The sequence below is a fragment of the Colossoma macropomum genome, unplaced genomic scaffold (assembly GCF_904425465.1).
Source record: "Colossoma macropomum unplaced genomic scaffold, Colossoma_macropomum, whole genome shotgun sequence".
Classification (NCBI taxonomy): Eukaryota; Metazoa; Chordata; class Actinopteri; order Characiformes; family Serrasalmidae; genus Colossoma; species Colossoma macropomum.
Window position 1 is genome coordinate 16911756 of NW_023494806.1, and position 21721 is coordinate 16933476.

Below are 21721 nucleotides of genomic sequence, written 5' to 3' on the forward strand. Positions count from 1 at the left end.
TGGAGTGGAAGGCAAAAGTAGTGTTAGGACTCTTGGCCAAAGACTTTAATAGGCAGCCTAAAACAAGCAGTTATATGCTGATATGACAGCAAAGGACCAAACCTACATTTTCCCATTTATACATGCCATTGAATTATGCATTATTTTAACTAACTACCATAGATAAGTGACATTTAACTCCACAGAGCCTTGCACAAATCTTTTTTCTAACACCTTGGCTTAGTGAGTTATTAGCACCCCAACATTATCGTAGCCACTTCATGGAAGGTGACTTTTTCTCAAGAAGTCATTATCAGTGCTTTATCAGTGAGATTACAGTGCATCCGTGATTGGTTGGAATTACTGTGGGGAGATCTCCACGGGTGGTTCGTACAGATCCAGACGGGTCACTTAAGAGCAATGAAGCTCTTGGACCCGCACCGAACAACGGGCTCTATTCCCACACCAACGCTGAGCATAACCTGGCTACAATGGGTCTTGAACAATAACAGAAGCCAAATAAAGCACAGCTATTATACGAATAAAAACAAAGAGGGAACTTGTAGAATCTGAGACCATGTGCCTGTAACCTAGTACAACATGCTGCCTTTGGTATGTTTGTGGCATACATGAGTTTTCCATCCAACTCTTATTTGCAAATTTTGAAAATGGGCATAAAAAAATCTGGATGGAAAAGCCAGAAATGTGAAAAAAGCCTAAATATAGAAAATAATACACTTGAATGAGGTGGAAAAGGTTGTTTTTCTTCTAAAAGAGGAATAAGTGGTGATTGAAAAGATTTTTTAAATACGTGATGACGTAGCTGGAGTAAAAGTCACATGTTTGGCACTGCGGCCTATCAGAACTATTCACCGTGGTGATGTTCCCAGGTGTTCAGTGAGCGACAGCGAAGTGAGACAGACACTACAGCCCTGACGAAGTAGAGCCCTGCTCTGCCCAATGTCTCTGAACTGTTAGGGCTACAGCCATGTACAGCTGACATTTGCTCTACCAAGAGCAAACAGTTTCATATCCATACATTGTAAAAGCCACACATGGCGACCGAGACCCTTATCTCATGCAGTATGTCACAAGTGTGTCACATCATCTTGAGAAAGCTGCACATTACCATAGTTCATGGGAACACCAATTAATTTGCATTTTCTTTTAACGACTTTGCTCTGAAATTTCTTTAAAAATTTGCAAAATGTTTGAATGGAAACCTCTCTACAGATCTGTAGTACATTGTGGATCTCATGAAGTGCCTGAAGATGCCAAGATGACTAATTCAAACATTTTCAGGTTCCGGTGTAGATGTTCACAGAAAACAGTGTCAGATTTCTGACTATGAATGCAGTAATTCACAAGTGGTGTAATCATCCTCACTTCTCAGATCTGAAGTGGTTAGCATTCAATGAAATTGCAAAGATGAGATGCAGATGATTAGATGTCAGTCTCTGGTCTCTCAGAGGAATACAAAGATGCACATTTTTTCTAACAAATGCCTCCTTTCAGGGAGTCCACAAAGCTACTGTTCAGAGCCCAGGTTCCTAAAAGCATCTTAGTACTTAAGCTCATCTTAGTGATCTTAATAATGAATATGATCTTAATAATGAATCAAAATAGGGGGTGATGGTGCACTCGTCAACACTGTCCAAAGGACAAGCCTGTCATTAGGCCAGGATGTAGCGTAAGTCATCACTGTATCATTTAAGGATCATCTTTGTGCTAATATGCTTTCAGGAAACCCAGCCCAGAACAAGAATATTAGGCTGGAGACAACTTATTAAACTCTTAGTGTTGGTGAAATCTGACGCTATAAGGATACACTTTCTCTAAAACCCACCTCAAATTCCTCTAGTCTGTACTTTTTCTGCGGTCTGCAGTAACCAATAACATAAGCAAAACAAGCTAGCGAAACAGAATCATTATGTAACGGAACTGCTTTTCACACAATGTATTGTTTATTTATCACAGGTAAAGTGTTCTCTGCACACACAATCTACATGCTTAGGCAAAGTTGTTTGGGCACACTTTTCAGCCATGACAACTTACGGTACATCCATGGGCTAACAATGGGCTTGTCCATTGGACAATGTTGACGAGTGCACCATCACCCTCTATTTTGAGCTCCACCTTCATTAGGTGTTGGATTGGCTTAGAAACTTGACATGTTCCCACCCACATTTAGCCCAAAATGTCTCATTTATGCCCCCAGATGTTCTCAGTACAAGATCACGTCTGGTCCTGCAAGACTACTGTTCAGATAGAGGATCGTTTACTATGTCTGAAAAAAAATGAGAGAGAGAGAGAGAGAGAGAGAGAGAAAGAGAGAGAGGGAGAGACAGAGAGCTCCCAAGGTCACTGACATTGATCCAACACTTTGTCATTTAATGAATAAAATAAGTGAAACATAAATACATTGTGAAAGCATTTTATCTTCTTTTTTTTCCTACAGGTATGTGAATCAATACATTTAAATGGCCTTTATGCCTATTTCTTTCTCTCTCTCTCTCTCTCTCTCTCTCTCTCTCTCTCTCTTGCATCTACCACTGATTTGCATGCTGTTCAGCTCCCTCTCTGGACCCAATTAAAATCACATAATATAAACAAAAGACCCTGAAGGTGGCATCTGTGGGTTGCTCCACAATGCAGTCCGAATGGCGAAATGCAGTATTTACATGGCTGTTTTGAACCACCACCATCATAAAAGGATCGAGCACAACCATGTCAGACTCCCTCAGGACATTTAAAAGGGATATTAGACTTACAGATGAGGCCTGACAAAAGCTACAAGGGTCAGCGCTATAATTGTTCCGTTCATTTTTTTTTTTCAAAGCAGTTATGTTACAAGATGCATCCAATTTACGGATCATCGCTGTGTTTTTGCAATCATTAGTTAGTCATGCAAATGTTCTACGCCTTATGCAAGGATAATGAATAATAGTAAAGGGCTTTTGTGAAGAAATATGAGAAGCTCACCGTGTTTGTAGCAAAAGATAACGGCTGAATTTTTCTCAGGGCGTTGCCATGAATACTGATTTACAATTGCATACAAAATATGAAAAGCAGCTGTATTGATAGGCTAAAAATATCAAATTGTGCTACAATTTGCATAATACATTTATCCAAAGTCAAATGTAAACAACTTATGAAGTACTGCAGTGTCTATTATAGACCATCACAGCATATGAGACCCTTTTCTAGATTTATATTGTACAGTGTTCAGCTCAAAGCATGCAGTACTGTGCAAAAAGTTAGAGACCACCTTTCATTTATGTAATTTCCAGTTAAAACGGCTATTAAAGACAAGTTATTCGTTTTCAGGAGGTCTTTCTGAGGACATTAGATATTAAATAATGTACTTGCATAAGGAAAAGGAACATCAAAGAAAATAAGTAAAAAAAAGGTTTTCAAAGCTGGAGTTCAAAACATTATTAAAGACAAGATATTGGGACTCAACCTTGTGAGACCTGGTACACTTATCGCCATCAGATAAACAGCACTTAAGCCCTTAAAATCCCAGGCCTATTTATGAGTAGCTACACACACATCAATGCAAACTGGCTGAGCTATTTTTATGTTACAGAAGTGTATAATAAAACTTTGCACCAGTGGGTCCTGGCCGGGGTGTAAAGCTTTCATCTTTGAGAGAGAGGAGAAAATAAAGCTCTACTTTTGCTTCAGATCTGAAAAAAATAACAGGAGTTTCTGTCCATCCTTCCACTGAGAGAAGACAATTCAACACTGTGAGTCTGAAAGGATGTGTAGCTGTCAAGAAGCTCTTACTGATAGAAAGGTAATACACAACAAAGAAGAACATTTGCAAATCAAACAAAGAAGCTGCTGGTGTTCTTAGAACAATGGACTGACCACCCCAGAGTCCAGGCCTCAACATCACTGAATTTGTTTCAGATTACTTGAACTGTGAGAAGCAGAAAATACAACTTCTAAGACTGACCTTTGGAGGTGTGGAAAAATATCCCTTTCTTTCCCAAAAGAGCTACAGCAGTTTAGACACGTGGCATCCAACATTTCTTCTGAAATGGGATTTGCACTTCCTTCTGGGAAGGCTTTAAACTAGATTTTGCAGGATTTGATTGCATTCAGCCACAAGAGCATTAATGAGGTCAGATACTGGTGTTCATAAATGCCACTCCAACTCATCCCAAAGCTATTACATGGTGTTCCATCACTCTGGAGAACACAGTTCAACTGCTCCATAGCATAATGCTGATAGCTTCATATGACTCTACATGACACGTGGCATTGGACTTGGTGACCATAGGCTCAGTTGTGTGGCCACTCCAGCATGTGCCATTCTATTGGCAATGCTTTTCTATGGAGATTATACAGGCTGTGCATACATTGAATGGGTGCACCTTAAAGTACTGAATTCAGAAGAGATATCTATAAACATTTGGACATATAGTAAATAGTAAAGGCAAAGGGTAAACACGCTAAGTAATTTAGTTGTAAAGGCTTCTAGGTAATTTTCTGTTAAATATATCTTTTCTGCTTTGTTTTCTGATGCTATAAAATGAATAACTTGTACTTAATGGCTGTTTTGACTGGAAATTAAATAAATGATGGGTGGTCTCCGTTTTTTGCACAGTACTGTACGATGTCAGGTGCATAGATGAAATGTAGGTGCAACTGTGTCTGGAGCAGAAGCTTTTAGACTGTAACGGCTCTGAACATCCAGGTAGTGGAAAGTGGATAGAAGGAAACGTTTCATTATCACATCTGTTTTATAGACCCTGATCTCAAACTAACATAAAAAAAGGTGAATAACGTCCAGCCCCTCTGCCAGCATCTCCAGCAAACATTGTAACCCCACTTATTGCCCATTGGTGGCTATGTGCAAAGGGAATTCTCCACTCTAAATCTCTTCTGAAGCAGATGTAATTAAAAGGCTTTATTGCTAATTTCCCCTGCTGAAGACTCCAGCTTATTTTCTCCCATGCCGGCAGCCATGGCCATGAGATGCTGGAAAGAAGAGCCTTCTCAAGATGCCCAGAGAGCTGCTTATGGCCAAGACTCGTTCTCGAATGCTCCATTCCTGTGGCAGAGGTCCTGCTGGAAGAGTGGATAAATGAAGCTCTTATTTCGAATGAGTGGAGCAAATACCCTGAAATGGCTTCCATTTCATTCACCTCTGTATAAAGGTTTGGTTTAATAGGAGCTGAAAGCAGCATGGTGCTTTTAGTAATTACTGAAGGCTTGAAGCTGCATACAGCATAAGCACTTGAGCTGTTTTTTAGATGTGGAAGTGAAGGAGTCAGAATTGAAGTGGGCAGCATAGTGTGTGGCGTATTCTTAAAAATAAGGGAGAAAAGCATTATTTGGAGCAATGCCCTGGAAGAGTCGTTTTTGGTTCCACAAAGAACCATTCAGCGGAAGCTTCTTTAAATGAACATTTTGGTGAATGCACTGTATAGAATTGTGGTAATTAGCCCCTCTACAAGATCTGCAATGTTAGTGCCAAGGTAATTCCCTTTCCACATGGAGTTCTGTTCACATCAGTTCTAGTTCAACTGACATTTAACAACTAAGACATGTAACATTTTTTGGTTTGCACACTGCAACTATTCTGTGTAACCTTTATTTGAATAGTTCAACCTAGGCCATAATTGTGAACACTGATCACAGGCCCCCTAGTGGCCATTCTGACTCTGATATTTTTAACTAATATCATCAAATAAAATAGTTGTTTTTTTTTTTTTTTTTTCCTGAATCTTAGAGTCAGTTCTCTATGTGTGAAATCTCTGTGTTGTGACTCTGTGTTGGGCTGCTAATGAGCAATGATGGGTGACAAGGTAGGGATGAGACCCCCCCCCACCCCCGCTGCTGCACAATAAAAATGCTTTTAGAAATGCTGACTTGCTTGCTCACCTACGAGGATGAAAATCCAGTTCATTTCTGGCTTTGTAAATCATACACGTTTCCAACAAAATATATTTAACCAATGTTGACAAATGAAGAAAAAAAAATGCATGGTGCAAAAACTGAGGGACCTGCAAAACAGATGGCAGTTGCATTTTATGGCTACTGTGAAAATAAGTGAAATAAGTGATGACTTAATAAGCACATTTTATTAATAAAAAGCAAAAGCTCTAGTGTAAGTACAGTCACAGTAATATACTGCTGTCTACATGTAAACTTGGAAAAATGTGAATTTATACTCCATTTAAAATTACAGTAACATATCATTAGTGTAAACTTACATGACAGTACGACTACCTGAGCTACAGTAAATTTACAGAGAAATTTTTTACAGTGTAATAGAACCTTTTTAAGTTTAAAGAATCTCCACTTAGAAACCTTAGAAACTTTACATGATATTGAATTCAATTCTATTCAAGATTCTTTGGTAACACTTTAGTTGAACCCTGCTACATAACACTAACATGACTTTTGACATGGAAGACGTCACATGCTGACATAAATTGACAAGACGCATTGTTTTGATAATTTGATAACAATATTATGTAATCATTATCTGTAATTGTCAAAACATATGTGTACAAAATGTTTGACTAACTACAGCACAGAGCAAAAATTAGCATGTGACACTATCTGCCATGACATTAAACACTATGGCATTACAATTGCTGGAAATGGTAACAATGACAACACATGACAAATAATGATAGCATACAAAATCTCCTGTGACGTGTTATTGGTATGGTTATATCAATGTTATGTAGAAGAGTTGGAGTACAGTGTTACCAAATTTTCCTGGAGCCAAGAGCCATTTCAGAATCTTTAGTGTAGATGTTTTAAAATGCTGGTTGGGTTCAGAAATCTACAGACTGTCACGGTTCCCTCAGGTCCAGGTTATGTAAATAAAATAAAAAGTTTGGTGTTGCAGTCTAAGCACTGGGTGTAGTAAAATGCAATGGTAGTTGAAGACCATTGGGAAAGCATGTCCCACTGTTTAGGCTGCTATACGGAAGCTGCTTGTACCTGATGCAGTGAAGGAGCATGTACAAATGAAATATATGCTCAAAATTACTCTAAAGTCGTACCCTGGTCTCCTAGGATGATCTCTAACTGACATTTTATTTGACGAAGATCACAACAAAGTAATACGGAAGCGCAATGAGACAGTAAACGAAAGCAGCTTCTTACATCAGAGAGCATTCACTCCACCTCCCACCGCCTGCCTCAAATCTCAGACATCAAAGTTTAATGTCAAACATTCGCAGCTTCCCTGAAGTCTTTTGAAACAGCCTCAGTGACTCAGGAAAACAGAATTATAACCGTGATTCAGACTATCCAGTAAGATTTCACATGCAGCTAAACCAATGAAATATTTGAAAAAAAGAAAGAAAGAAATGCAGTCTTATAACTACAGCAGTATTAAGACGAATTATTAATCAGTTAAATGTTCATTAAGGTTTAAATGTTTAAATATTTAACCACTTGTTAGTAGCACACATTACAGTAAGTTATAATATTCTACAGTAGGCCTGAATCTAAAGATCAAATTTTGAATGTCACAAACAGACCAAAAGAGTGCAAACATAAATAAAGGCGCTTGGTTTGGATTTGGTTCTGCACACTTAAAACAGATGGTTCTTCGGGGGTCCTTTAGTAAAGGGAATAGTTCTGTTTAGAACTATGAATTCTATATAGAACCATTTCATGCTTAAATGCTTTGGGTGGAGATCCTTTAAATATTTAAAAGATTCTTCACACTTACACCTCATTTTCAAAATGAACCATTGAAAGGTTCTTAAGGGCATCACATTTGGTTCTTCTGTGACATCAGTGCAAGAAGAAAGAGTCCAAAATGGCTCTGTGAAGAAGCATCCATTGAATTTTTCTTTAGGGAACCAAAAGTGGCTCCAAAGAACCTCTTATGGCAGCATTATTTTAAGAGTGTTGTCACTGCAGTGACACTGATGTGGTGGTTTTGTGTTAGTGTGTTGTGCTGGTACAAGTGGATCAGACACAGCAGTGCTGCTGGAGTTTTTAAACACCTCAGTGTCACTGCTGGACTGAGAATAGTCCACCAACTAAGAATATCCAGCCAACAGCGTCCTGTGACCACTGATGAAGGACTAGAGGAAGACCAACACAAATTGTGCAGCAACAGATGAGCTACTGTCTCTTTGTTTGATTTGAACAGGGTGGAAGGGGGATAACAAAGTATGCAGAGATGAAGATGGACTACAGTCTGTAATTGCAGAACTATGAAAGTGCACCTATATGGTAAGTAGAGCTGATAAAATGGACAAGAAGGTGTACTCAATGAAGCGGCTGGTCAGTGTGAAGGATACAGATATTGCACTTTTGGTCTCTTTTCACTTTTCTATAAGCCCACCCCTACCAGTCTCCTCAGGGTCTCTTATCCCTCACTCTTTCGCTCTCTATCTTTGATATCTGTCTCTTTGAAGCTTGAAACATCCTTTTGGTGTGTGGTTTTCTTTCTATCTGCAAGGTTCAGCCTTTTTTTTAATCATTTAAGATTTATGATTTGTCACACTTGTCTTAAAAAGATGCTCTTGTCTTTCTTGTTTTTCTTCAACAGGAGTTTAAGAAATGATCTGAAGTGGAAACTCTTTCAATAAACAATCAGAGCTGTAATATTGTACTCTGGGGTTTGATTACCCTGTACACGACATTCACTGACATCTCCCTTCAGGTGATACAAATCATGTATTTTGCTGAAGAAAAAAAAACAAAAAACAATCCCTAAAGACAAATGGAGAATTTATGAAGTGTGCAGTTATGTCTAATATTGGATACAATCTTGTCTTGTTTAGTTTATTTCTCTCTTATTTTGCTTCCAACATGGCTCTTGACCTGTGGATAAAGCCGTTTCTATTTGCTTTGCAGTCAGATAGTATTGTATTTAGTGTTTGCCTTTGACTTTGAGCAACATGATCATACCAGAAAGTCCTTGACAGCTGAAGTCTGTTTATACTACTCCACATATTTTTACTTATACCATCAACCCTAACACTCGGAATTATTCATCACTGCTGGCTCCCTGCAACGGCGCATATTAATGGGACGAGACAAGTCGAGCATTATTTATTCATTTGTCAACAAAGTTGCAGCATGTGGAGGGAACATCATTAAGGCTGACCTCTCTCTCCTCGAGTCGTAAAGAAGCCAGACGGACCCAGAAGAAGCTGATGTACACACTGCCCTTGTGTGCCATGCATGGAGACTCTCACATCTGTGTGTGCGTGTGTGGATGAGAGACAAAAAGAGACCGACTGCTCACAAAAGCATACTTACTGTCAAAACTGAAGCATACTATCTGGCAATGCCACTTGGAAAACTCAGAGGTCTTCAAAAATGTGCAAGATGGATTTTTTATTATTATTTTACATTTTTATAAAAATGTACAAATGTTTATTTGATTGATTCGATAATAGCAAATTATATAATCAAAATCTTAATTGCCATGACAAACTTTCGGTTTCATGACAGCTTTAAATTTAAGCCGTTTTTAGCTAGAAATAGTGGGAAACAGAATATTAGAACCAGCTCTCAGTTTAGACCATAAATGTCAAAGCTCATCAAAAAATGAGAACCTGATAATGCTATGATGATAATGCTACTTTCTGCTAACACCCCTATGGGAAGTATTTTCACTCTCAAAGTACTTTTTTGTTTGTTTGTTTTAGCTGGTTGGTGGTTAATCTAATGTGTAAGGCCTTCTGTCCAGCTCCTGAAGTCCTAAACAGTGGTAGAGCTTGCTTGAATGCAACAATCTAGATACCACATGGATGAAATTGGAGTAGTATTACAATACTTGTAGAGTTTAAATACAACAAGCATAAAAATTTTAGTAATAAATTAACAAAAGAATTGCAAAAAATGAACAATAGTTTGCAGACATGTATTGTTTAGTTCTCAGAATTCAGTGGGCCTTCTACGATTAAGGTAGCCTAGTTATAGTGGACTTAACTGATAGTTCTGATAGTGCTCAATAAACTAATATGCTATTAAGCTAGCGCTTAGACAAAATGATTATAATAACCTAATGATTTTCTAGCATTGCTCTGAACTAACAGGAAGAAATACACTAAGCCATCTTTTTCACCAAAAGACAACCCCAATCACTGCACTCAGTTGAGCTGCATTCCAATCATCCTTATATTTTAATGCAGGTTTGGATTCCCAGCATTGCTCAATTAGAGTTGGTGCTGTGTCAGTTGGTCTAAGGCAGGGGTTGGCAACATGTGGCTCCACAGCAGAATTAGATTTTCAGGTAAAAATAAAATAATCTTCCTTTGCAGTAAAATAAAGCTCTGCTGGTCGTTCTAACAGTTTTAACAATATCAATAAACAGTTTTAAAAGCTTAAACTGCTTATTCACCCTTTAACCCAGAAGGTTGGCACACAGACCACTGGTCACATAGCAGCACAGACAATAGTCTCGCCTAGCCAGTAGCAAACAAAAAGGCCAAGAGAAAGATTTAAGACAAACATGGATAATTTGGAGACGAATGGACTTTTCCATTTGGATTCCTGATAAGTTTAATCAAGCAGAGCAAAGTAAGTCTGTGTTTTTGTTTATATTATGTTTTTTAGCCTATACTAGTACATTAGCACATACTGGGACATATTTACAGCCAAGATGGTAAATTGGACATAGAATGTTGTGGCTCCCAAGGTGGTTTGATTTTTGCTGAAAGGACAAAATGGCTCTTCTTAACATTTGAGTTGCTGACCCCTGAGCTAAGGCAGTGGTCCATAAGCATGTGTACAGAGGCTTTTACTTATCATTCCTGCAGAATCTGAGCCAAAATCAATGTATTATGTTTTTTTATTTTATATTTTTAAACATGAAAAAACTAACAAACCAAAAGATAATTTGAGTTGTCTTGAGAAATTGACTTGTCCCTTTTCTATTTTGTTTTTAAAGGCTACAGCTTCAGTATAAGTTAGTTAGTTACAAAAGCCTTAACTGATTAATAGAGCTAATTGAAAGCAAAAGATTAGTGCAGAATTCTACAATTGCAATGTTCAACAAATATGCTTATATGCTAGCAGACCACTACAAACATTCAAAATCCAAAAGTTAGATAAAAATGAATGTTAGATAATTATAAGATATTAACAACAATATCAATTGATAAAAAAGCTCTTAGCCCACCATAGGAAAACATAACTGAAGTTACACCCATTGTAAAAAATATCATGCAGACCTCTGGAATAAATCACACTAGCAGTAGTCTGGGCACACTTACAGGCACATCCCAGCTTTCATGGCCCACATGGCAAAGCAGACCTGCCCATCTCTCTGGCCCGATTGCAGCACTTTCAGAGTGCCAAATGTGGCATCTGGGCACAGCAGCTGTCCTGATCTGTGTTCATCTGTAGGGGTCAGCCCACCATGCAAGCCCACCCCGCCTTTCACCTGGCCCTCATCCTCCAGCCCCATCCGGAACCTTGTCGAACTTATAGCAGCAAAATGAACAGTCTTGGCCACTTCACTCTCCTGTTCCATGGTGGTCTGATCGGCCCTGTTTAATAGCCATCCTTCACCTTGCTCCATCCCTTGGTTCGTTCCAACACCAAAACCTGTTACCGAAATCAATTCCTTTCCAGCTGCGAGGGCTTCGTTGATGGAGGTAATAAATCTCAAACTAGTAAAAGGTGCAATAATACGCGCTCTTACATGCACTCGTCTTGGTGGTGAAACATGTTGGCAGGTCCCTTTATGACAGCTGTGAAGAGGCAGTTGAATGGTAATCTACTGCTGTGTTATTAATTGTGCTCTCTGCTGTGCATATTGAGTTTTATGGTCTGGGACTAGCATTCCACTTTAACCCTTTCAGTGCAAGATACAGATGTTGGTGTTTTACTCCAAGACATCAAATGCACCGTATTCAGAACATGCTTTTGTTTATATGTAGGCCTATCTACACATTTATCTGGTTATATAAAGACTTTTTTTTTTTCCAAAATGCTGCGCATCCATTAGTAGCAGGTTTGGATAGAACAACTTTATGGAAAGAATAACAGCTGATGTATGATGGAAAATACACTGTCTTCAATAAAGGTGGTATTATCCATGACATAGCATTGACGTTTCTTGTATGTATAAAGCCCACTCTTAACAATGTATATCATGAGAAAAAAGATGGTTCTGGAAAGTGGTGTATGACGCATTTTGCATAGAAATCTTTCAAATCTTTCAGTCTTATGCAAAAGTTTGAACATCCCCGGTCAAATTACATGTTCGGTTGATTTTCTAAGTGAAAATAAGTTAATACATTCTCTACAGAGAACAATATATCTGCAAATGTTGGTGCACACTTTCGATTGTTTGCTGAGTTTAACATCTTTGCAAGAACATAAAACATAAAATATAAAATATGCCATAACCTTTGCACAGGCCACATTTTTATTTTTTCCAATGTGTTAAATTCAGAAACTAAACAGTCATTATGCATTAACATGTGAAGCGTTTCTCTGTAGAGGATGTGTTAACCTAAATAAACAAAACAACATGTAACTTGACTAGGGGGGCACAATCTTTTTGAAAATGACTGTACCTGGCATAAAGTCTTTTTCAGCTAGGCCATATTCTAGTTGGCCAATGTTATATATCCATTTTTGATTCATTTTTAGATAAGCAAACAGTGGAAAAAGTGCCAAAAAGTTTCTTTGGGATGATTGCAGAGAAGAACCACTTTTGGTTCTCTAAAGTGCTTCTTTCAAGAAATATTGTTATAAATGAATAAAGGTTCTATACTAATTAACTGATCAGAACAAAAAAAATAACTGTTATATATATTGTAAGTATTTTATACTTTTATATATATTTTAAGTTTTCATTTTAAGAGCACCGAGTACACTCTGGGAAAAAAATGGTTCTTTTTCACTTCTCTAAAGAAGCATTTCATGCTTAAATGCTTAAAAAGAACCTTGTTGCAAATAGTTCTGTAAAGCACCAAAAAGGGTTATTCTGTTGTAACAAGCTTAACAACATAACAAGAGAATAACACCTTTTGATGCTACATGAAACCTTTTTCAAAAAGGTTCTATATTGGAGCCAAATACAACACATTCTCCATCAATCTGAAGAACCATTTCACCATGTGAAGAACCATTTAAGCATGAAATGGCTCTGTATAGAACTTGATTCTGAATAGAACCATTCTCTTTACTAAAAATCGCTTAAAGACCCATCTTTTAAAGTGTACTGCAAGACTGTGTCAATAGATTTGCATTGTTCTGCACTAATGCTATGTGCATAAGGTAAAACTAATAATAATTGGCTTTTTTTTTCATGTGTGAGCAGGAATGTGTGTTGAGAGGGTGTTGAAAGCACTGGTAATATTCCACTCTCAAATTTGCAGATTTGTGGTCATAAAGCATAATTTCATACGTTTAATATGATATGTGTGAAAAACTGCAATTTTAACAAGTGAGGGCCCAATAAAGAGACGTTGTAAGTGGGTAATTGACAGAATGCTGCTGGTAGCTGTACACACATATTACTGTAACATACGCACTGGAATGGGGTGCAGGGGAAATGACAGGCTTAAACACACTGGGCTTGTTTCATTCACACCTGCCTGCTAGCTGTGATAACATCCTCACACTTAATAATATTTTAATTAAAGAACTGCTTATTTGGCACGGCACAGTGAAATATAGTCGGCTTGCACTTAGGTTGTGAATGTTCTCGTGCAAGGTTTTAATGGAAAGGCAATTTTGTGTTCATGAGATGCATCTTGGAAATAAAGTGCAGGACTCTAAGGTAGTGTTGTAGTTAAGATGACCATGATCAAGTCCAAGACAAATCCAAAACTATGACCAGTTAAGATTGAGTGAAGACCAAGAATAAAGGAAATCAAGTAAAGATCAGGTCCAATTGATATTAAGATCAAGTCAAGACCGACACCCAATAAATCAAGTCCTCTTCAAGACAAGGTCTTAACTAGTCTGTAAACACTTATGTGGGTCCTAGGCGGCTGCCTATATTTGCTTTGCTGTAAGCAAATATAGGCAGCCGCCTAGGACCCACATAAGCCAAGGGCCTCACAAAAATAGATTTAGTGTATGTGTTGATGTTTGTGAGTCAGAACAGAGCACTGCACATGCTCAGCATTAGTGCTAGTATAGATGGCTCCAGTATTGGGGTCATTACTCAAAAAAAGTAAAGTAATCTATTCATGGTAAACATAACTTCTCTTGAAATATGAAGGGATTATGTTACTCATTATTTCTTGGAATAAAGTGATGTCTCATTTCTCATTACTGCTACCTTACCAAAATATCTCAGTACATTGCAGATAATGTTGTTTCCTTCAAGCATTATTACTTACAGCAAGAAAAAATCTGCCAATATAGTGAGATAATTTCACCTATTAAATTACTTAAAAATAACTTAAATGATCTAATAATATTATCAAAATGAGACTAAATTTCACTTGCCAAGATTTCATGTTTTGCAGTGTGGATGTTTGTGTCACTTATCCGTAGGGCCCCATTCCTGTTTTTTGCCTAGAGCCCCAGAATCACTAAATCCATCCCTCCTTCCAGTTCAAATTCCCAGTCGAAATGTCTTGGCCTTTTCAAATTGTTAGGTGATATTTGAAGGTAACATCTGAAGGTGACCTATAACTTGAATTAACTTGGGACAAAAGAATTAACGCTTAGAATTCTAGAATTACTCCTTTTCATTCTGCTATACTGTTTAAATAAAATGATTTAACAATATAATTAATTGCCTAATGATGTAATAAATTATGATACTGTGCAAAAGTGAAAGACCACCCTTCATTTATTACATTTTCCAAAATATTCACAGCTACACATCCTTTCAGATCCCTAGTGTTGAGTCCTCTTCTCTCAGTGGAAGGATGGACCGAAACACCTGTATATTGTTTCAGATCTGAAGCAAGAGTAGAGCTTGACTCTCTCCTCTCTCTCAAAGATAAAAGCTTTAACTGCTGTTTTTTTTTTTTCTGTTGGTGACAGTATTGGTGGTCTACCAGGACTTGCATAGTTGTTAGGAGTTCCATTTCTCTGTATTAATGGCCATATTGACTGCAAACTAAAAAATGAAGCACTGTACATTTGAGTTCCAGCTACATTCTGTATCAACAGGTTTGAGTCTGCACTTCTGAATCTGTTATGTTTGATTCAAGGTTAGAAATTGACAAAAACATGACAAAATGTAAAGGATGTTTTTCTTTTTCCACAAAACAAAACTGTACATACAATATATAACTTTTCATCTAGTTCAATTTATAATAAAACATCTTCTATTTTACTGCCCACCTGCCTTTTCATTGCCCACTCTGAATGAATCCAACCAAAGCCAATAAGAGTTGTCTTAATCAAACAAAAACAGACACAATGATTTGGTTTTGAGTTGTTTATGTACGAGTCTGTGCACATTGGTGACAGTTAAGAAAATACAAATGAATATATAGTTTTATAGTAGTCGATCTTTTTTGAGAAAAGAGACTAAATTTGGTGAGACCAATGGCTGAGATGAAGAGTTGTATACCATCAAGTCCAAGACACCACTGGCCTTGGCATTAGAGAAGAAGTTAGAGAAGAAAGACACAGTACAATGCATGAGTGCAAAGGCAAGACAAGGTGAAGTGGAATGTGCCTGTGAGAACTAGATTTTGACTCAGAACTGAAATTAACTCGGTTTAATGACAAATTTTTGTGCCCGCTGTGTTCCTTTTTCAATCTTGCGCCATCACCACTATTGTTCTCTCTCAACAACTGAGCTGTATTTCTGCCTTTCATTGGATGCACATAGCGAGCCAGCTTGGCTCCTTTTCTTATTGATCTAAATCAATTGCCAATGCTGATTGATGTGTTCGAACAAGGATATGGCACTTTACGGGCGATAAAAAGCCACAAATTGTCGTGAATAGCATGCCTGCATAATTCATTCTCCTTGGCCTGAAGCACTGGCGTCGCAGCCGACGCCAAAAAAACCTGGTCAAAAACAAGCAGTTTACAACATTTCACAGTCTGTTCTTGCAGGGACCTTTTTTCCATTACTGCCACGCCGACTTGTTTACATCTCTCGGCCCGATAAGCAGGCGAAACAAGCGGCCCTCACATTTCCATCCTTATCGGGAAAACGCTCAGGCTTTTCGAGGCATGGAACTCATCCGCTCCACTTTTAGGCAGAGAGAGAATGAGAGAGCGAGAGAGAGAGACAAGCTGTCCTACATAGCCGAGCTGTATCAGGTGATTCTCAGCGTGAAACCGATGGGAAGAAACCCGCCGGAGACTTTCAGGCTTGAAAAAAAAAGTAAAAGCCAAGAAAAAAAAAAACATTTGCATGAAAATGACATTACTGAAATTGCAATCAGATGGAGGCGCACGAGGCTGAAGTGTCATTCTCGGGAGATGAGGCAACTGCGGTATCTTTAATTGAAAAAAAAGAACAAGGATAAAACCTTGCCCAGATAAGCAGTGAGAGCGCTTTCATCTTCTGTCACCTTTGTCCTATTATTGTCTTCTCATTGTTTTTCCTTTTTTTTTGTTTCCTCCCTTCCCCTCCCTTCTCACTCGCTCTGGCACTCTTGGTCTTTTTTATTAAGTTGGCTTGAGAAAGCCAAATTACTGTTCTTTGATTTATTATTCAGAGCTTTTTTGTACTGTTTTCATGGCAGTTTTCAAGCTAAGTTGTCAAGCATGAAACTTTTCAGGGTCGCTCATATGTTTTTTGTAATGCATTCGTTCAAACATATTTTTTTACCTATAGGAAATAAATGGCAGAATGTTAGAAAATTCACACAGGACACCTCTCCCACTGACCCTCACAGACATACAGACTCATGTACATACTAGCATATATAAATACACACATATGGGATAACATAGCAACAACCTAGCAACACCTAAGCACCTACCTGGGATACCATAACAACAGCCTAGCAACACCTTATCACCCACCTGGGATACCATAACAACAGCCTAGCAACACCTTAGCACCCACTTGGGATAGCATAGCAATGGCCTAGCAACGTCTTAACAACCACTTGGGATAACATAGCAAAAGCCTAGCAATAGCTAACCAACCACTTGAGATACCATAGTAATGGCCTAACTTCAATTAGTGTTTATTTGATAGTGAAAGTTTTGGTGGTCTTACAGGTCTTGCATGGTTGTCAGGAGAGACATTTTCTCTATATGTTTTAATTATTTATTTATTTTTTTTTATTCTAGTTTTATTCTGTTTTCTTCACTTAGCATCCACCTGGGATACCACAGTAACAACCTAGCAACTTTGCCACCTGGGATTCCATAGCAATGGCCTGCAACATTTTACCAACCTAGGATTTCATAGCAATGCCTTCGTCAAGCCAGCTTAGAGTCCCCCTTTCAGTATTTTGTTTTTATTTTTCTTGGTCTTAATTATGAATTAAGTTCTCTTTTAGCCAAGTCTATATTAAAGCCCCTGCCTTTAATACCAGAGCAGTACCCGGCTCATGTTTGTCATTAAAGCCCAGGGATTCTATAGAGAAACTGAAGTGCAACCCAGTCATTTCTTTTTGTAACTCCTAATAGTCTTTAATTCACAATGAATGCTCATAATGATGCCTCTCTTTTTTGAAATTCCTCATTCCGAGAAGGAATTTGCAAGAAAGGTAATTTATGAACATGAATATGGGCAGTTAAATCTCATATTTATGTGTACGCCTGTATCTGTCTCCTTTTGATGTGTATTTTCCTGGCACCCTTAAAAAGAACTGTTCATGTCTAGTTTGAAGCACATTCTTACACAATTCTATTTTAGCAAACTATTGCATACACATAAACTTGAAGGAAAACACTAAATTAAACATTTCATGATAACTTGCTGTCTAATAAAAGCCTTGGATAGACTTTACACACTTTATTCACTTGTCAAGGACTCGATCAGCGTGAGTTCCCATCATAGTCAAAATAAAATACACAGGAAAAACAGAAGCCAGAAATATTGCATAGATTAAAAAGTAATCTGTTGCTCTACTCCACAGAGGGAAACCAAAGGTCTCTAGATTCAGGGACAAAGTGCAGTAAAAAAGAAAAGCAATGGTGGTCTTTCTTCCATCACAGACACATGACAGACACAGACACAGACAATGTTCACCACCAGTTCACTGAAACACACTGCTAAAAAATAAAGTGCTAAAAAGCTTCTTTGGAGTGAAGCTATAGAAGTGTGAAGGGTCACAGGGTCACCCCAGAGTACCTGTGACATGTACCCAGGTGCATCTTAGCAAGTGTAAACAACTTAAATTTAGTCAATATATCTAATATTTCTGATTATGAAATTGTTAAAGAATAAAGAAATTTGATCAAGGAATATTATAAGATTATTAAATGAATTTCTACACATTTTACTTGTTTTAAGTAATGTTATCTAGTGAAAGTTTTTTTTGGTCCACTGGCAGATTATTGTATTCATTTCAAGAGGATATGCAGACACTTTTGCATATTTCAATTGAAACTAGTAAATTATCTGCCAATAGAATAAGACACTTTCATAAGATAAAATTACTTAAGACAAGTTAAAAATCTAAAAAATAAATCTCAAAATATTCATAGAATATTGCAGAGTAATAGATTTGTCTAAGGCTGAAGTATCATTTTTGGTAAAGGTTCTAGAATTTTTTTTTTTTAATATTATGCTTCAGAATGAGCAAGACAATCCTGCAGGAACACATTCAAATAAATCTTTCTTTCTAGATGGAGATTATCAAAGTGTTCGCACACATTCAATTTGGTTCGGTTTATACAATCAACAGAAATGTCCTTCACTACACCAGGACATTGAGTAACCTGCCCGTACCATCAACTACACTCTTAAAAAAGGCGCCACAAAGGGTTCTTTTAGTGATACCATAGAGAACTACTTTTGGTTTCCTAAAGAACTATGTTTGAAAAAGAGATTTGAGTGTGAATAGGGTTCTTGAAGGTTCCATTCATTCAGGTTCTTTAGGGTACCAAAAGTGGTTCTTCTGTGGCCTCATTAAAAGAACCCCTTGTGACATCTCTTTTAAAAGTGTAGTTAATGATATTGCAGCACTCACTGCTATTAAAAGAGGCACTCAAGTCATGGTGCTTTATTTTCCAGCTGTTGTTGGCCACGGCTATGCCAGACACAAGCTAAGCTTTTCTCTCTCTAACAACTTGTTCTCTCACCCAGCTTACATCTCTTCCTCTTCCTCTCTCTACACACACATACACACATCGCCGTGGTGGTTCCTAGACCCCACCCCCCTATTCTGAGTCCATAGCTAAATGCAAAGCCACAAATCAAAACATTTCTTCAACATGCTACAGTATGGACTTGTTACCTGATGTCTTGGCATGGTGGAACGTCTATGGCTTTGCAGAAATAGTTCTTTCTGGCACTTTTGTTTTTAAGAGTGTACATAAGAAGCACGGTACACTCTTTAAAAAAGGTGCCACAGAGGTTTTTTTTTAGGGAACCACTTTTAAACCATGTTAGAAAAAGGTTTCAATAACTTCCACTTAATTTAAAGGTTTTACATAATGTAAAGGTCCCTCCAGTGTAAGGGTGCCTGCTGGGACCCTTATGTTATGTGGAGTTTTGTTAAACACTTATCTCATTTACATTAAGGGTTCTCTAAACAACCAGCTTCTGTAACATTTTTTAGGCAACCCAAAGTGGTTCTTCTATGGCATTGTGTAAATTGCATTTGTTGGCAGCTTTATATTTAAGATTTTACATTACAATATGTGAGATATATAACTGAGGTAAAAAAAAAAACGAATCTCATCCAAAGAAAAGTGGAAACTTAACTTTCCAAAATTGACTGATTTTGTGATAAATTTTGAAAGTTGGCTTCTCTAGTGGGAGGAAATTAGATTTGTTGCAGCCTCTGGAGAAGAAAAATAACAGTAAAATACATATTGGCCAGATTAAAAACTAGGCATATAGTCAAGCCAAGGTTTGCAGAAGAAGAAGAAGAAGAAGAAGAAGAAGAAGAAGAAGAAGAAGAATTGTCAGGATCAGAATGTAAGAAGTGAAAACTAGAAAAATAATTAAGGCTTTTACCTCACACTCTTCGTAGAAGTGAGTGTGCATCCATTTAGGAGGCTTGGATATTTGAGTTGCTCACATTCAAATGATTCAAACAAAATATTTTGTGACTATCGCTTCTGTTGATGGTCAAAGGAAATTGACAGTCTAAGGCCTTTGTGAACATCAAGAGCCTTTTAACAGCTTAATGCCAATGTGTTGTGGTTTTAGCACCAAACGAGCCAGCACTCACCCCAATTAATATCTGCACTCTTATGTGTATTGCTTCAATTGATGGTCAAAAGAAATGGACAGTCTAAAGCACTGGCATTTGAAAACATCAACAGCATTTCTACAGCTTAATGCCAATGTCTTGTGATTTTAGCACTGAGAAAGCCAGCATCCACCCCCTGTTCATAACTACACTCTTAAAAGTGAAAATTCCTCAAAGGTTCTTGACTTGGACGTATGGTTCTGGGGAAAAATGTTTCACTGGTTTAGAACTTTTACATTATGTGCCAGTTCTTCAAACATTTAAAAGGTTCTTTGCACTTATACATCTTATTTATAAAAATGGTTCTTTAAAGAACTATCCATTCAATGGTTATTTAAGGAACCAAAGGTGGTTCCTCTATGGCATCACCTCAAAGAATCCTTTTTTGTTCCATTTCACACATTTATTTTCAGACCATTGTACCAAAACCATAAAAGAACACTTTTGACTCACAAATTTGTCAGGTTTTGTTAATCTAGCCACAATTCAACTATAGATTATTACAGATGGGTTACTGAATGAGGCCCATTAGCATTAGCTAATGCTTGACTCTCAGTTTTAAATGGCATCTGCTCTGGTCTTGAGTACCTATGCTTACCTAACCAATATTCTCCATATACCAGGAACTATACTTCAAAGTTGGTAGAAGTTCTCCAGGATCTATAGAAGCATCCAGTTTCTCCCAAAACCAGTACAGGTCATGCTCAATGTACATGCCTGCCTCTTTATCCATATAAAATATTTGTATGCACTGTGCTTCCATTTATGTATTAAGGGTTCATTTATTTTCTAACACAAAAAATTTGAGAAAGAACCTGGCACTGAACTTCCAGTGAACTTCATTTCCAAAAGTATCTTTTCAAATAATGTTTTGTTCATTTCTGCTTGGTACAAATAATGATAATAATATTAATAATAAACATATGTCATATTTTGCTTAAGCACCCATACTGCCTTTTGATTTCTCTATTAAGTTTCTGGAAATATTGACGAACAATGAAAAACTCCTCATTTTTAGTGCTGGACAACTCAGAAATCAGCAATTCTGACTGGGAAGTCTCTGAAGTGTGACCCAAATTAAATGTTCAGAAAAACAAAGAGGCATGAAAGAAACTACTCAACAGCAAGAAACATACACTATATGCTTCATACAAATGTTACATCCAATATAAAGTGAGAAAGTAATTGTTGTTTTATAACATAATTAGATTGTCAAGCATGTAAGCAAACAAATGTTTTGTTGGCACTATTTCCACATGAATTGCTAGAATAAAAAAAAAACAAAAAAACTGACATTCAAATTGATCAATGGGAAAGAGTTAGAAGCCGAAGAGTAATATCTTTTTAAAGAGTGCCTTTCACAGGCCCAAGGATGCATTACAATGCAAATATAAGAGATAATAAAGCAGTCTACAAAATAAAATCAGTGCGAGGAAAAGGCAAATATACACAGACAATAGAAAGAAAACAAGAAAAAC